The 15,472-nt window shown below is 36.6% G+C and overlaps 29 pseudogenes; all 29 read left to right on the forward strand.

Moving 5' to 3' along the window:
* Positions 1–165: 165 nt before the first annotated feature.
* On the forward strand, positions 166–284 carry LOC124333566 (annotated as a pseudogene).
* Positions 285–698: 414 nt separating this feature from the next.
* LOC124332171 lies at positions 699–817 on the forward strand (annotated as a pseudogene).
* Positions 818–1,231: 414 nt separating this feature from the next.
* Positions 1,232–1,350, forward strand: LOC124332172 (annotated as a pseudogene).
* A 414-nt stretch (positions 1,351–1,764) lies between these two features.
* Positions 1,765–1,883, forward strand: LOC124332173 (annotated as a pseudogene).
* A 414-nt stretch (positions 1,884–2,297) lies between these two features.
* On the forward strand, positions 2,298–2,416 carry LOC124332175 (annotated as a pseudogene).
* Positions 2,417–2,829: 413 nt separating this feature from the next.
* LOC124332176 lies at positions 2,830–2,948 on the forward strand (annotated as a pseudogene).
* A 414-nt stretch (positions 2,949–3,362) lies between these two features.
* LOC124332177 lies at positions 3,363–3,481 on the forward strand (annotated as a pseudogene).
* A 413-nt stretch (positions 3,482–3,894) lies between these two features.
* Positions 3,895–4,013, forward strand: LOC124329833 (annotated as a pseudogene).
* A 413-nt stretch (positions 4,014–4,426) lies between these two features.
* On the forward strand, positions 4,427–4,545 carry LOC124332178 (annotated as a pseudogene).
* A 413-nt stretch (positions 4,546–4,958) lies between these two features.
* On the forward strand, positions 4,959–5,077 carry LOC124332179 (annotated as a pseudogene).
* A 413-nt stretch (positions 5,078–5,490) lies between these two features.
* Positions 5,491–5,609, forward strand: LOC124332181 (annotated as a pseudogene).
* A 413-nt stretch (positions 5,610–6,022) lies between these two features.
* Positions 6,023–6,141, forward strand: LOC124333591 (annotated as a pseudogene).
* Positions 6,142–6,555: 414 nt separating this feature from the next.
* On the forward strand, positions 6,556–6,674 carry LOC124333547 (annotated as a pseudogene).
* Positions 6,675–7,087: 413 nt separating this feature from the next.
* Positions 7,088–7,206, forward strand: LOC124335254 (annotated as a pseudogene).
* A 413-nt stretch (positions 7,207–7,619) lies between these two features.
* On the forward strand, positions 7,620–7,738 carry LOC124333592 (annotated as a pseudogene).
* Positions 7,739–8,152: 414 nt separating this feature from the next.
* LOC124332182 lies at positions 8,153–8,271 on the forward strand (annotated as a pseudogene).
* Positions 8,272–8,684: 413 nt separating this feature from the next.
* On the forward strand, positions 8,685–8,803 carry LOC124333593 (annotated as a pseudogene).
* A 413-nt stretch (positions 8,804–9,216) lies between these two features.
* Positions 9,217–9,335, forward strand: LOC124332183 (annotated as a pseudogene).
* Positions 9,336–9,748: 413 nt separating this feature from the next.
* On the forward strand, positions 9,749–9,867 carry LOC124332184 (annotated as a pseudogene).
* Positions 9,868–10,280: 413 nt separating this feature from the next.
* LOC124333594 lies at positions 10,281–10,399 on the forward strand (annotated as a pseudogene).
* Positions 10,400–10,813: 414 nt separating this feature from the next.
* On the forward strand, positions 10,814–10,932 carry LOC124332185 (annotated as a pseudogene).
* A 413-nt stretch (positions 10,933–11,345) lies between these two features.
* LOC124333595 lies at positions 11,346–11,464 on the forward strand (annotated as a pseudogene).
* A 414-nt stretch (positions 11,465–11,878) lies between these two features.
* Positions 11,879–11,997, forward strand: LOC124332187 (annotated as a pseudogene).
* A 414-nt stretch (positions 11,998–12,411) lies between these two features.
* On the forward strand, positions 12,412–12,530 carry LOC124332188 (annotated as a pseudogene).
* A 413-nt stretch (positions 12,531–12,943) lies between these two features.
* On the forward strand, positions 12,944–13,061 carry LOC124334923 (annotated as a pseudogene).
* Positions 13,062–13,474: 413 nt separating this feature from the next.
* LOC124333596 lies at positions 13,475–13,593 on the forward strand (annotated as a pseudogene).
* Positions 13,594–14,007: 414 nt separating this feature from the next.
* LOC124332189 lies at positions 14,008–14,126 on the forward strand (annotated as a pseudogene).
* Positions 14,127–14,539: 413 nt separating this feature from the next.
* LOC124332190 lies at positions 14,540–14,658 on the forward strand (annotated as a pseudogene).
* A 413-nt stretch (positions 14,659–15,071) lies between these two features.
* On the forward strand, positions 15,072–15,190 carry LOC124332191 (annotated as a pseudogene).
* Positions 15,191–15,472: the final 282 nt, after the last annotated feature.

Consider the following 15,472-nt stretch of genomic DNA (forward strand, 5'->3'; position numbering starts at 1 on the left):
AGGAATGATTCTGGATAAATTTCATTGCGAGTTTTTCAAAGTTTATCGCGCTTTTTTATTGGCGATGGTTACGAGTCCAAATTCAATGAATAAACATTTCTATCACTTTGAAGTGATTTTCTATTCATCCATTGGGACTGGGAGGGTAAATTTTCATTTTTGAATGTCAACGGCCATATCTCGTAGAACGCACCTGGTCTCGTCAGCTCCCAGAAGTTAAGTTACGTCGAGTCCCGTTAGTACTTGGAAGGGTGACCGCTTGGGAATACGGGATGTCGTTGGCGATGAATAGTTTGTTTTCAATAACAAATTTCTTGAATTTTTTTTTCAATCACGATGGTTACCAGTCCAAATTCGTAGATAAAACATTTCAATGCCTTAGAGATAGGTTCAATTCATCTATAAGAATGATTATGGATCAATTCCATTGAGAGTTTTTCAAAGTTTATCGCGTTTTTTAATCGCGATGGTTACCAGTCCAAATTCGTAGATCAAAAATATCAATGGCATAGAGATAGGTTCAATTCATCTATAGGAATGATTCTGGATAAATTTCATTGCGAGTTTTTCAAAGTTTATCGCGCTTTTTTATTGGCGATGGTTACGAGTCCAAATTCAATGAATAAACATTTCTATCACTTTGAAGTGATTTTCTATTCATCCATTGGGACTGGGAGGGTAAATTTTCATTTTTGAATGTCAACGGCCATATCACGTAGAACGCACCTGGTCTCGTCAGCTCCCAGAAGTTAAGTTACGTCGAGTCCCGTTAGTACTTGGAAGGGTGACCGCTTGGGAATACGGGATGTCGTTGGCGATGAATAGTTTGTTTTCAATAACAAATTTCTTGAATTTTTTTTTCAATCACGATGGTTACCAGTCCAAATTCGTAGATAAAACATTTCAATGCCTTAGAGATAGGTTCAATTCATCTATAAGAATGATTATGGATCAATTCCATTGAGAGTTTTTCAAAGTTTATCGCGTTTTTTAATCGCGATGGTTACCAGTCCAAATTCGTAGATCAAAAATATCAATGGCATAGAGATAGGTTCAATTCATCTATAGGAATGATTCTGGATAAATTTCATTGCGAGTTTTTCAAAGTTTATCGCGCTTTTTTATTGGCGATGGTTACGAGTCCAAATTCAATGAATAAACATTTCTATCACTTTGAAGTGATTTTCTATTCATCCATTGGGACTGGGAGGGTAAATTTTCATTTTTGAATGTCAACGGCCATATCACGTAGAACGCACCTGGTCTCGTCAGCTCCCAGAAGTTAAGTTACGTCGAGTCCCGTTAGTACTTGGAAGGGTGACCGCTTGGGAATACGGGATGTCGTTGGCGATGAATAGTTTGTTTTCAATAACAAATTTCTTGAAATTTTTTTTCAATCACGATGGTTACCAGTCCAAATTCGTAGATAAAACATTTCAATGCCTTAGAGATAGGTTCAATTCATCTATAAGAATGATTATGGATCAATTCCATTGAGAGTTTTTCAAAGTTTATCGCGTTTTTTAATCGCGATGGTTACCAGTCCAAATTCGTAGATCAAAAATATCAATGGCATAGAGATAGGTTCAATTCATCTATAGGAATGATTCTGGATAAATTTCATTGCGAGTTTTTCAAAGTTTATCGCGCTTTTTTATTCGCGATGGTTACGAGTCCAAATTCAATGAACAAACATTTCTATCACTTTGAAGTGATTTTCTATTCATCCATTGGGACTGGGAGGGTAAATTTTCATTTTTGAATGTCAACGGCCATATCACGTAGAACGCACCTGGTCTCGTCAGCTCCCAGAAGTTAAGTTACGTCGAGTCCCGTTAGTACTTGGAAGGGTGACCGCTTGGGAATACGGGATGTCGTTGGCGATGAATAGTTTGTTTTCAATAACAAATTTCTTGAAATTTTTTTTCAATCACGATGGTTACCAGTCCAAATTCGTAGATAAAACATTTCAATGCCTTAGAGATAGGTTCAATTCATCTATAAGAATGATTATGGATCAATTCCATTGAGAGTTTTTCAAAGTTTATCGCGTTTTTTAATCGCGATGGTTACCAGTCCAAATTCGTAGATCAAAAATATCAATGGCATAGAGATAGGTTCAATTCATCTATAGGAATGATTCTGGATAAATTTCATTGCGAGTTTTTCAAAGTTTATCGCGCTTTTTTATTGGCGATGGTTACGAGTCCAAATTCAATGAATAAACATTTCTATCACTTTGAAGTGATTTTCTATTCATCCATTGGGACTGGGAGGGTAAATTTTCATTTTTGAATGTCAACGGCCATATCACGTAGAACGCACCTGGTCTCGTCAGCTCCCAGAAGTTAAGTTACGTCGAGTCCCGTTAGTACTTGGAAGGGTGACCGCTTGGGAATACGGGATGTCGTTGGCGATGAATAGTTTGTTTTCAATAACAAATTTCTTGAATTTTTTTTTCAATCACGATGGTTACCAGTCCAAATTCGTAGATAAAACATTTCAATGCCTTAGAGATAGGTTCAATTCATCTATAAAAATGATTCTGGATCAATTCCATTGAGAGTTTTTCAAAGTTTATCGCGTTTTTTAATCGCGATGGCTACCAATCCAAATTCGTCGATCAAAATATCAATGGCATAGAGATAGGTTCAATTCATCTATAGGAATGATTCTGGATGAATTTCATTGCGAGTTTTTCAAAGTTTATCGCGCTTTTTTATTCGCGATGGTTACGAGTCCAAATTCAATGAATAAACATTTCTATCACTTTGAAGTGATTTTCTATTCATCCATTGGGACTGGGAGGGTAAATTTTCATTTTTGAATGTCAACGGCCATATCACGTAGAACGCACCTGGTCTCGTCAGCTCCCAGAAGTTAAGTTACGTCGAGTCCCGTTAGTACTTGGAAGGGTGACCGCTTGGGAATACGGGATGTCGTTGGCGATGAATAGTTTGTTTTCAATAACAAATTTCTTGAAATTTTTTTTCAATCACGATGGTTACCAGTCCAAATTCGTAGATAAAACATTTCAATGCCTTAGAGATAGGTTCAATTCATCTATAAGAATGATTATGGATCAATTCCATTGAGAGTTTTTCAAAGTTTATCGCGTTTTTTAATCGCGATGGTTACCAGTCCAAATTCGTAGATCAAAAATATCAATGGCATAGAGATAGGTTCAATTCATCTATAGGAATGATTCTGGATAAATTTCATTGCGAGTTTTTCAAAGTTTATCGCGCTTTTTTATTCGCGATGGTTACGAGTCCAAATTCAATGAACAAACATTTCTATCACTTTGAAGTGATTTTCTATTCATCCATTGGGACTGGGAGGGTAAATTTTCATTTTTGAATGTCAACGGCCATATCACGTAGAACGCACCTGGTCTCGTCAGCTCCCAGAAGTTAAGTTACGTCGAGTCCCGTTAGTACTTGGAAGGGTGACCGCTTGGGAATACGGGATGTCGTTGGCGATGAATAGTTTGTTTTCAATAACAAATTTCTTGAATTTTTTTTTCAATCGCGATGGTTACCAGTCCAAATTCGTAGATAAAACATTTCAATGCCTTAGAGATAGGTTCAATTCATCTATAAGAATGATTCTGGATCAATTCCATTGAGAGTTTTTCAAAGTTTATCGCGTTTTTTAATCGTGATGGTTACCAATCCAAATTCGTCGATCAAAATATCAATGGCATAGAGATAGGTTCAATTCATCTATAGGAATGATTCTGGATGAATTTCATTGCGAGTTTTTCAAAGTTTATCGCGCTTTTTTATTCGCGATGGTTACGAGTCCAAATTCAATGAATAAACATTTCTATCACTTTGAAGTGATTTTCTATTCATCCATTGGGACTGGGAGGGTAAATTTTCATATTTGAATGTCAACGGCCATATCACGTAGAACGCACCTGGTCTCGTCAGCTCCAAGAAGTTAAGTTACGTCGAGTCCCGTTAGTACTTGGAAGGGTGACCGTTTGGGAATACGGGATGTCGTTGGCGATGAATAGTTTGTTTTCAATAACAAATTTCTTGAAATTTTTTTTCAATCACGATGGTTACCAGTCCAAATTCGTAGATAAAACATTTCAATGCCTTAGAGATAGGTTCAATTCATCTATAAGAATGATTATGGATCAATTCCATTGAGAGTTTTTCAAAGTTTATCGCGTTTTTTAATCGCGATGGTTACCAGTCCAAATTCGTAGATCAAAAATACAATGGCATAGAGATAGGTTCAATTCATCTATAGGAATGATTCTGGATAAATTTCATTGCGAGTTTTTCAAAGTTTATCGCGCTTTTTTATTCGCGATGGTTACGAGTCCAAATTCAATGAACAAACATTTCTATCACTTTGAAGTGATTTTCTATTCATCCATTGGGACTGGGAGGGTAAATTTTCATTTTTGAATGTCAACGGCCATATCACGTAGAACGCACCTGGTCTCGTCAGCTCCCAGAAGTTAAGTTACGTCGAGTCCCGTTAGTACTTGGAAGGGTGACCGCTTGGGAATACGGGATGTCGTTGGCGATGAATAGTTTGTTTTCAATAACAAATTTCTTGAATTTTTTTTTCAATCACGATGGTTACCAGTCCAAATTCGTAGATAAAACATTTCAATGCCTTAGAGATAGGTTCAATTCATCTATAAAAATGATTCTGGATCAATTTCATTGAGAGTTTTTCAAAGTTTATCGCGTTTTTTAATCGCGATGGCTACCAATCCAAATTCGTCGATCAAAATATCAATGGCATAGAGATAGGTTCAATTCATCTATAGGAATTATTCTGGATGAATTTCATTGCGAGTTTTTCAAAGTTTATCGCGCTTTTTTATTCGCGATGGTTACGAGTCCAAATTCAATGAACAAACATTTCTATCACTTTGAAGTGATTTTCTATTCATCCATTGGGACTGGGAGGGTAAATTTTCATTTTTGAATGTCAACGGCCATATCACGTAGAACGCACCTGGTCTCGTCAGCTCCCAGAAGTTAAGTTACGTCGAGTCCCGTTAGTACTTGGAAGGGTGACCGCTTGGGAATACGGGATGTCGTTGGCGATGAATAGTTTGTTTTCAATAACAAATTTCTTGAATTTTTTTTTCAATCGCGATGGTTACCAGTCCAAATTCGTAGATAAAACATTTCAATGCCTTAGAGATAGGTTCAATTCATCCATAAGAATGATTCTGGATCAATTCCATTGAGAGTTTTTCAAAGTTTATCGCGTTTTTTAATCGTGATGGTTACCAATCCAAATTCGTCGATCAAAATATCAATGGCATAGAGATAGGTTCAATTCATCTATAGGAATGATTCTGGATGAATTTCATTGCGAGTTTTTCAAAGTTTATCGCGCTTTTTTATTCGCGATGGTTACGAGTCCAAATTCAATGAATAAACATTTCTATCACTTTGAAGTGATTTTCTATTCATCCATTGGGACTGGGAGGGTAAATTTTCATTTTTGAATGTCAACGGCCATATCACGTAGAACGCACCTGGTCTCGTCAGCTCCCAGAAGTTAAGTTACGTCGAGTCCCGTTAGTACTTGGAAGGGTGACCGCTTGGGAATACGGGATGTCGTTGGCGATGAATAGTTTGTTTTCAATAACAAATTTCTTGAATTTTTTTTTCAATCACGATGGTTACCAGTCCAAATTCGTAGATAAAACATTTCAATGCCTTAGAGATAGGTTCAATTCATCTATAAAAATGATTCTGGATCAATTTCATTGAGAGTTTTTCAAAGTTTATCGCGTTTTTTAATCGCGATGGCTACCAATCCAAATTCGTCGATCAAAATATCAATGGCATAGAGATAGGTTCAATTCATCTATAGGAATTATTCTGGATGAATTTCATTGCGAGTTTTTCAAAGTTTATCGCGCTTTTTTATTCGCGATGGTTACGAGTCCAAATTCAATGAACAAACATTTCTATCACTTTGAAGTGATTTTCTATTCATCCATTGGGACTGGGAGGGTAAATTTTCATTTTTGAATGTCAACGGCCATATCACGTAGAACGCACCTGGTCTCGTCAGCTCCCAGAAGTTAAGTTACGTCGAGTCCCGTTAGTACTTGGAAGGGTGACCGTTTGGGAATACGGGATGTCGTTGGCGATGAATAGTTTGTTTTCAATAACAAATTTCTTGAAATTTTTTTTCAATCACGATGGTTACCAGTCCAAATTCGTAGATAAAACATTTCAATGCCTTAGAGATAGGTTCAATTCATCTATAAGAATGATTATGGATCAATTCCATTGAGAGTTTTTCAAAGTTTATCGCGTTTTTTAATCGCGATGGTTACCAGTCCAAATTCGTAGTTCAAAAATATCAATGGCATAGAGATAGGTTCAATTCATCTATAGGAATGATTCTGGATAAATTTCATTGCGAGTTTTTCAAAGTTTATCGCGCTTTTTTATTGGCGATGGTTACGAGTCCAAATTCAATGAATAAACATTTCTATCACTTTGAAGTGATTTTCTATTCATCCATTGGGACTGGGAGGGTAAATTTTCATTTTTGAATGTCAACGGCCATATCACGTAGAACGCACCTGGTCTCGTCAGCTCCCAGAAGTTAAGTTACGTCGAGTCCCGTTAGTACTTTGAAGGGTGACCGCTTGGGAATACGGGATGTCGTTGGCGATGAATAGTTTGTTTTCAATAACAAATTTCTTGAATTTTTTTTTCAATCACGATGGTTACCAGTCCAAATTCGTAGATAAAACATTTCAATGCCTTAGAGATAGGTTCAATTCATCTATAAAAATGATTCTGGATCAATTCCATTGAGAGTTTTTCAAAGTTTATCGCGTTTTTTAATCGCGATGGCTACCAATCCAAATTCGTCGATCAAAATATCAATGGCATAGAGATAGGTTCAATTCATCTATAGGAATGATTCTGGATGAATTTCATTGCGAGTTTTTCAAAGTTTATCGCGCTTTTTTATTCGCGATGGTTACGAGTCCAAATTCAATGAACAAACATTTCTATCACTTTGAAGTGATTTTCTATTCATCCATTGGGACTGGGAGGGTAAATTTTCATTTTTGAATGTCAACGGCCATATCACGTAGAACGCACCTGGTCTCGTCAGCTCCCAGAAGTTAAGTTACGTCGAGTCACGTTAGTACTTGGAAGTGTGACCGCTTGGGAATACGGGATGTCGTTGGCGATGAATAGTTTGTTTTCAATAACAAATTTCTTGAATTTTTTTTTCAATCGCGATGGTTACCAGTCCAAATTCGTAGATAAAACATTTCAATGCCTTAGAGATAGGTTCAATTCATCTATAAGAATGATTCTGGATCAATTCCATTGAGAGTTTTTCAAAGTTTATCGCGTTTTTTAATCGTGATGGTTACCAATCCAAATTCGTCGATCAAAATATCAATGGCATAGAGATAGGTTCAATTCATCTATAGGAATGATTCTGGATGAATTTCATTGCGAGTTTTTCAAAGTTTATCGCGCTTTTTTATTCGCGATGGTTACGAGTCCAAATTCAATGAATAAACATTTCTATCACTTTGAAGTGATTTTCTATTCATCCATTGGGACTGGGAGGGTAAATTTTCATTTTTGAATGTCAACGGCCATATCACGTAGAACGCACCTGGTCTCGTCAGCTCCCAGAAGTTAAGTTACGTCGAGTCCCGTTAGTACTTGGAAGGGTGACCGTTTGGGAATACGGGATGTCGTTGGCGATGAATAGTTTGTTTTCAATAACAAATTTCTTGAAATTTTTTTTCAATCACGATGGTTACCAGTCCAAATTCGTAGATAAAACATTTCAATGCCTTAGAGATAGGTTCAATTCATCTATAAGAATGATTATGGATCAATTCCATTGAGAGTTTTTCAAAGTTTATCGCGTTTTTTAATCGCGATGGTTACCAGTCCAAATTCGTAGATCAAAAATATCAATGGCATAGAGATAGGTTCAATTCATCTATAGGAATGATTCTGGATAAATTTCATTGCGAGTTTTTCAAAGTTTATCGCGCTTTTTTATTCGCGATGGTTACGAGTCCAAATTCAATGAACAAACATTTCTATCACTTTGAAGTGATTTTCTATTCATCCATTGGGACTGGGAGGGTAAATTTTCATTTTTGAATGTCAACGGCCATATCACGTAGAACGCACCTGGTCTCGTCAGCTCCCAGAAGTTAAGTTACGTCGAGTCCCGTTAGTACTTGGAAGGGTGACCGCTTGGGAATACGGGATGTCGTTGGCGATGAATAGTTTGTTTTCAATAACAAATTTCTTGAATTTTTTTTTCAATCGCGATGGTTACCAGTCCAAATTCGTAGATAAAACATTTCAATGCCTTAGAGATAGGTTCAATTCATCTATAAGAATGATTCTGGATCAATTCCATTGAGAGTTTTTCAAAGTTTATCGCGTTTTTTAATCGTGATGGTTACCAATCCAAATTCGTCGATCAAAATATCAATGGCATAGAGATAGGTTCAATTCATCTATAGGAATGATTCTGGATGAATTTCATTGCGAGTTTTTCAAAGTTTATCGCGCTTTTTTATTCGCGATGGTTACGAGTCCAAATTCAATGAATAAACATTTCTATCACTTTGAAGTGATTTTCTATTCATCCATTGGGACTGGGAGGGTAAATTTTCATTTTTGAATGTCAACGGCCATATCACGTAGAACGCACCTGGTCTCGTCAGCTCCCAGAAGTTAAGTTACGTCGAGTCCCGTTAGTACTTGGAAGGGTGACCGTTTGGGAATACGGGATGTCGTTGGCGATGAATAGTTTGTTTTCAATAACAAATTTCTTGAAATTTTTTTTCAATCACGATGGTTACCAGTCCAAATTCGTAGATAAAACATTTCAATGCCTTAGAGATAGGTTCAATTCATCTATAAGAATGATTATGGATCAATTCCATTGAGAGTTTTTCAAAGTTTATCGCGTTTTTTAATCGCGATGGTTACCAGTCCAAATTCGTAGATCAAAAATACAATGGCATAGAGATAGGTTCAATTCATCTATAGGAATGATTCTGGATAAATTTCATTGCGAGTTTTTCAAAGTTTATCGCGCTTTTTTATTCGCGATGGTTACGAGTCCAAATTCAATGAACAAACATTTCTATCACTTTGAAGTGATTTTCTATTCATCCATTGGGACTGGGAGGGTAAATTTTCATTTTTGAATGTCAACGGCCATATCACGTAGAACGCACCTGGTCTCGTCAGCTCCCAGAAGTTAAGTTACGTCGAGTCCCGTTAGTACTTGGAAGGGTGACCGCTTGGGAATACGGGATGTCGTTGGCGATGAATAGTTTGTTTTCAATAACAAATTTCTTGAATTTTTTTTTCAATCACGATGGTTACCAGTCCAAATTCGTAGATAAAACATTTCAATGCCTTAGAGATAGGTTCAATTCATCTATAAAAATGATTCTGGATCAATTTCATTGAGAGTTTTTCAAAGTTTATCGCGTTTTTTAATCGCGATGGCTACCAATCCAAATTCGTCGATCAAAATATCAATGGCATAGAGATAGGTTCAATTCATCTATAGGAATTATTCTGGATGAATTTCATTGCGAGTTTTTCAAAGTTTATCGCGCTTTTTTATTCGCGATGGTTACGAGTCCAAATTCAATGAACAAACATTTCTATCACTTTGAAGTGATTTTCTATTCATCCATTGGGACTGGGAGGGTAAATTTTCATTTTTGAATGTCAACGGCCATATCACGTAGAACGCACCTGGTCTCGTCAGCTCCCAGAAGTTAAGTTACGTCGAGTCCCGTTAGTACTTGGAAGGGTGACCGCTTGGGAATACGGGATGTCGTTGGCGATGAATAGTTTGTTTTCAATAACAAATTTCTTGAATTTTTTTTTCAATCGCGATGGTTACCAGTCCAAATTCGTAGATAAAACATTTCAATGCCTTAGAGATAGGTTCAATTCATCTATAAGAATGATTCTGGATCAATTCCATTGAGAGTTTTTCAAAGTTTATCGCGTTTTTTAATCGTGATGGTTACCAATCCAAATTCGTCGATCAAAATATCAATGGCATAGAGATAGGTTCAATTCATCTATAGGAATGATTCTGGATGAATTTCATTGCGAGTTTTTCAAAGTTTATCGCGCTTTTTTATTCGCGATGGTTACGAGTCCAAATTCAATGAATAAACATTTCTATCACTTTGAAGTGATTTTCTATTCATCCATTGGGACTGGGAGGGTAAATTTTCATTTTTGAATGTCAACGGCCATATCACGTAGAACGCACCTGGTCTCGTCAGCTCCCAGAAGTTAAGTTACGTCGAGTCCCGTTAGTACTTGGAAGGGTGACCGTTTGGGAATACGGGATGTCGTTGGCGATGAATAGTTTGTTTTCAATAACAAATTTCTTGAAATTTTTTTTCAATCACGATGGTTACCAGTCCAAATTCGTAGATAAAACATTTCAATGCCTTAGAGATAGGTTCAATTCATCTATAAGAATGATTATGGATCAATTCCATTGAGAGTTTTTCAAAGTTTATCGCGTTTTTTAATCGCGATGGTTACCAGTCCAAATTCGTAGATCAAAAATATCAATGGCATAGAGATAGGTTCAATTCATCTATAGGAATGATTCTGGATAAATTTCATTGCGAGTTTTTCAAAGTTTATCGCGCTTTTTTATTCGCGATGGTTACGAGTCCAAATTCAATGAACAAACATTTCTATCACTTTGAAGTGATTTTCTATTCATCCATTGGGACTGGGAGGGTAAATTTTCATTTTTGAATGTCAACGGCCATATCACGTAGAACGCACCTGGTCTCGTCAGCTCCCAGAAGTTAAGTTACGTCGAGTCCCGTTAGTACTTGGAAGGGTGACCGCTTGGGAATACGGGATGTCGTTGGCGATGAATAGTTTGTTTTCAATAACAAATTTCTTGAATTTTTTTTTCAATCGCGATGGTTACCAGTCCAAATTCGTAGATAAAACATTACAATGCCTTAGAGATAGGTTCAATTCATCTATAAGAATGATTCTGGATCAATTCCATTGAGAGTTTTTCAAAGTTTATCGCGTTTTTTAATCGTGATGGTTACCAATCCAAATTCGTCGATCAAAATATCAATGGCATAGAGATAGGTTCAATTCATCTATAGGAATGATTCTGGATGAATTTCATTGCGAGTTTTTCAAAGTTTATCGCGCTTTTTTATTCGCGATGGTTACGAGTCCAAATTCAATGAATAAACATTTCTATCACTTTGAAGTGATTTTCTATTCATCCATTGGGACTGGGAGGGTAAATTTTCATTTTTGAATGTCAACGGCCATATCACGTAGAACGCACCTGGTCTCGTCAGCTCCCAGAAGTTAAGTTACGTCGAGTCCCGTTAGTACTTGGAAGGGTGACCGTTTGGGAATACGGGATGTCGTTGGCGATGAATAGTTTGTTTTCAATAACAAATTTCTTGAAATTTTTTTTCAATCACGATGGTTACCAGTCCAAATTCGTAGATAAAACATTTCAATGCCTTAGAGATAGGTTCAATTCATCTATAAGAATGATTATGGATCAATTCCATTGAGAGTTTTTCAAAGTTTATCGCGTTTTTTAATCGCGATGGTGACCAGTCCAAATTCGTAGATCAAAAATATCAATGGCATAGAGATAGGTTCAATTCATCTATAGGAATGATTCTGGATAAATTTCATTGCGAGTTTTTCAAAGTTTATCGCGCTTTTTTATTCGCGATGGTTACGAGTCCAAATTCAATGAACAAACATTTCTATCACTTTGAAGTGATTTTCTATTCATCCATTGGGACTGGGAGGGTAAATTTTCATTTTTGAATGTCAACGGCCATATCACGTAGAACGCACCTGGTCTCGTCAGCTCCCAGAAGTTAAGTTACGTCGAGTCCCGTTAGTACTTGGAAGGGTGACCGCTTGGGAATACGGGATGTCGTTGGCGATGAATAGTTTGTTTTCAATAACAAATTTCTTGAAATTTTTTTTCAATCACGATGGTTACCAGTCCAAATTCGTAGATAAAACATTTCAATGCCTTAGAGATAGGTTCAATTCATCTATAAGAATGATTATGGATCAATTCCATTGAGAGTTTTTCAAAGTTTATCGCGTTTTTTAATCGCGATGGTTACCAGTCCAAATTCGTAGATCAAAAATATCAATGGCATAGAGATAGGTTCAATTCATCTATAGGAATGATTCTGGATAAATTTCATTGCGAGTTTTTCAAAGTTTATCGCGCTTTTTTATTCGCGATGGTTACGAGTCCAAATTCAATGAACAAACATTTCTATCACTTTGAAGTGATTTTCTATTCATCCATTGGGACTGGGAGGGTAAATTTTCATTTTTGAATGTCAACGGCCATATCACGTAGAACGCACCTGGTCTCGTCAGCTCCCAGAAGTTAAGTTACGTCGAGTCCCGTTAGTACTTGGAAGGGTGACCGCTTGGGAATACGGGATGTCGTTGGCGATGAATAGTTTGTTTTCAATAACAAATTTCTTGAATTTTTTTTTCAATCACGATGGTTACCAGTCCAAATTCGTAGATAAAACATTTCAATGCCTTAGAGATAGGTTCAATTCATCTATAAAAATGATTCTGGATCAATTTCATTGAGAGTTTTTCAAAGTTTATCGCGTTTTTTAATCGCGATGGCTACCAATCCAAATTCGTCGATCAAAATATCAATGGCATAGAGATAGGTTCAATTCATCTATAGGAATTATTCTGGATGAATTTCATTGCGAGTTTTTCAAAGTTTATCGCGCTTTTTTATTCGCGATGGTTACGAGTCCAAATTCAATGAACAAACATTTCTATCACTTTGAAGTGATTTTCTATTCATCCATTGGGACTTGGAGGGTAAATTTTCATTTTTGAATGTCAACGGCCATATCACGTAGAAGCACCTGGTCTCGTCAGCTCCCAGAAGTTAAGTTACGTCGAGTCACGTTAGTACTTGGAAGGGTGACCGCTTGGGAATACGGGATGTCGTTGGCGATGAATAGTTTGTTTTCAATAACAAATTTCTTGAATTTTTTTTTCAATCGCGATGGTTACCAGTCCAAATTCGTAGATAAAACATTTCAATGCCTTAGAGATAGGTTCAATTCATCTATAAGAATGATTCTGGATCAATTCCATTGAGAGTTTTTCAAAGTTTATCGCGTTTTTTAATCGTGATGGTTACCAATCCAAATTCGTCGATCAAAATATCAATGGCATAGAGATAGGTTCAATTCATCTATAGGAATGATTCTGGATGAATTTCATTGCGAGTTTTTCAAAGTTTATCGCGCTTTTTTATTCGCGATGGTTACGAGTCCAAATTCAATGAATAAACATTTCTATCACTTTGAAGTGATTTTCTATTCATCCATTGGGACTGGGAGGGTAAATTTTCATTTTTGAATGTCAACGGCCATATCACGTAGAACGCACCTGGTCTCGTCAGCTCCCAGAAGTTAAGTTACGTCGAGTCCCGTTAGTACTTGGAAGGGTGACCGTTTGGGAATACGGGATGTCGTTGGCGATGAATAGTTTGTTTTCAATAACAAATTTCTTGAAATTTTTTTTCAATCACGATGGTTACCAGTCCAAATTCGTAGATAAAACATTTCAATGCCTTAGAGATAGGTTCAATTCATCTATAAGAATGATTATGGATCAATTCCATTGAGAGTTTTTCAAAGTTTATCGCGTTTTTTAATCGCGATGGTTACCAGTCCAAATTCGTAGATCAAAAATATCAATGGCATAGAGATAGGTTCAATTCATCTATAGGAATGATTCTGGATAAATTTCATTGCGAGTTTTTCAAAGTTTATCGCGCTTTTTTATTCGCGATGGTTACGAGTCCAAATTCAATGAACAAACATTTCTATCACTTTGAAGTGATTTTCTATTCATCCATTGGGACTGGGAGGGTAAATTTTCATTTTTGAATGTCAACGGCCATATCACGTAGAACGCACCTGGTCTCGTCAGCTCCCAGAAGTTAAGTTACGTCGAGTCCCGTTAGTACTTGGAAGGGTGACCGCTTGGGAATACGGGATGTCGTTGGCGATGAATAGTTTGTTTTCAATAACAAATTTCTTGAATTTTTTTTTCAATCACGATGGTTACCAGTCCAAATTCGTAGATAAAACATTTCAATGCCTTAGAGATAGGTTCAATTCATCTATAAAAATGATTCTGGATCAATTTCATTGAGAGTTTTTCAAAGTTTATCGCGTTTTTTAATCGCGATGGCTACCAATCCAAATTCGTCGATCAAAATATCAATGGCATAGAGATAGGTTCAATTCATCTATAGGAATTATTCTGGATGAATTTCATTGCGAGTTTTTCAAAGTTTATCGCGCTTTTTTATTCGCGATGGTTACGAGTCCAAATTCAATGAACAAACATTTCTATCACTTTGAAGTGATTTTCTATTCATCCATTGGGACTGGGAGGGTAAATTTTCATTTTTGAATGTCAACGGCCATATCACGTAGAACGCACCTGGTCTCGTCAGCTCCCAGAAGTTAAGTTACGTCGAGTCCCGTTAGTACTTGGAAGGGTGACCGCTTGGGAATACGGGATGTCGTTGGCGATGAATAGTTTGTTTTCAATAACAAATTTCTTGAATTTTTTTTTCAATCACGATGGTTACCAGTCCAAATTCGTAGATAAAACATTTCAATGCCTTAGAGATAGGTTCAATTCATCTATAAAAATGATTCTGGATCAATTTCATTGAGAGTTTTTCAAAGTTTATCGCGTTTTTTAATCGCGATGGCTACCAATCCAAATTCGTCGATCAAAATATCAATGGCATAGAGATAGGTTCAATTCATCTATAGGAATTATTCTGGATGAATTTCATTGCGAGTTTTTCAAAGTTTATCGCGCTTTTTTATTCGCGATGGTTACGAGTCCAAATTCAATGAACAAACATTTCTATCACTTTGAAGTGATTTTCTATTCATCCATTGGGACTGGGAGGGTAAATTTTCATTTTTGAATGTCAACGGCCATATCACGTAGAACGCACCTGGTCTCGTCAGCTCCCAGAAGTTAAGTTACGTCGAGTCCCGTTAGTACTTGGAAGGGTGACCGCTTGGGAATACGGGATGTCGTTGGCGATGAATAGTTTGTTTTCAATAACAAATTTCTTGAATTTTTTTTTCAATCACGATGGTTACCAGTCCAAATTCGTAGATAAAACATTTCAATGCCTTAGAGATAGGTTCAATTCATCTATAAAAATGATTCTGGATCAATTTCATTGAGAGTTTTTCAAAGTTTATCGCGTTTTTTAATCGCGATGGCTACCAATCCAAATTCGTCGATCAAAATATCAATGGCATAGAGATAGGTTCAATTCATCTATAGGAATTATTCTGGATGAATTTCATTGCGAGTTT

This window comes from Daphnia pulicaria, chromosome 3 (assembly GCF_021234035.1).
Source record: "Daphnia pulicaria isolate SC F1-1A chromosome 3, SC_F0-13Bv2, whole genome shotgun sequence".
In the NCBI taxonomy this organism is placed as follows: domain Eukaryota; kingdom Metazoa; phylum Arthropoda; class Branchiopoda; order Diplostraca; family Daphniidae; genus Daphnia; species Daphnia pulicaria.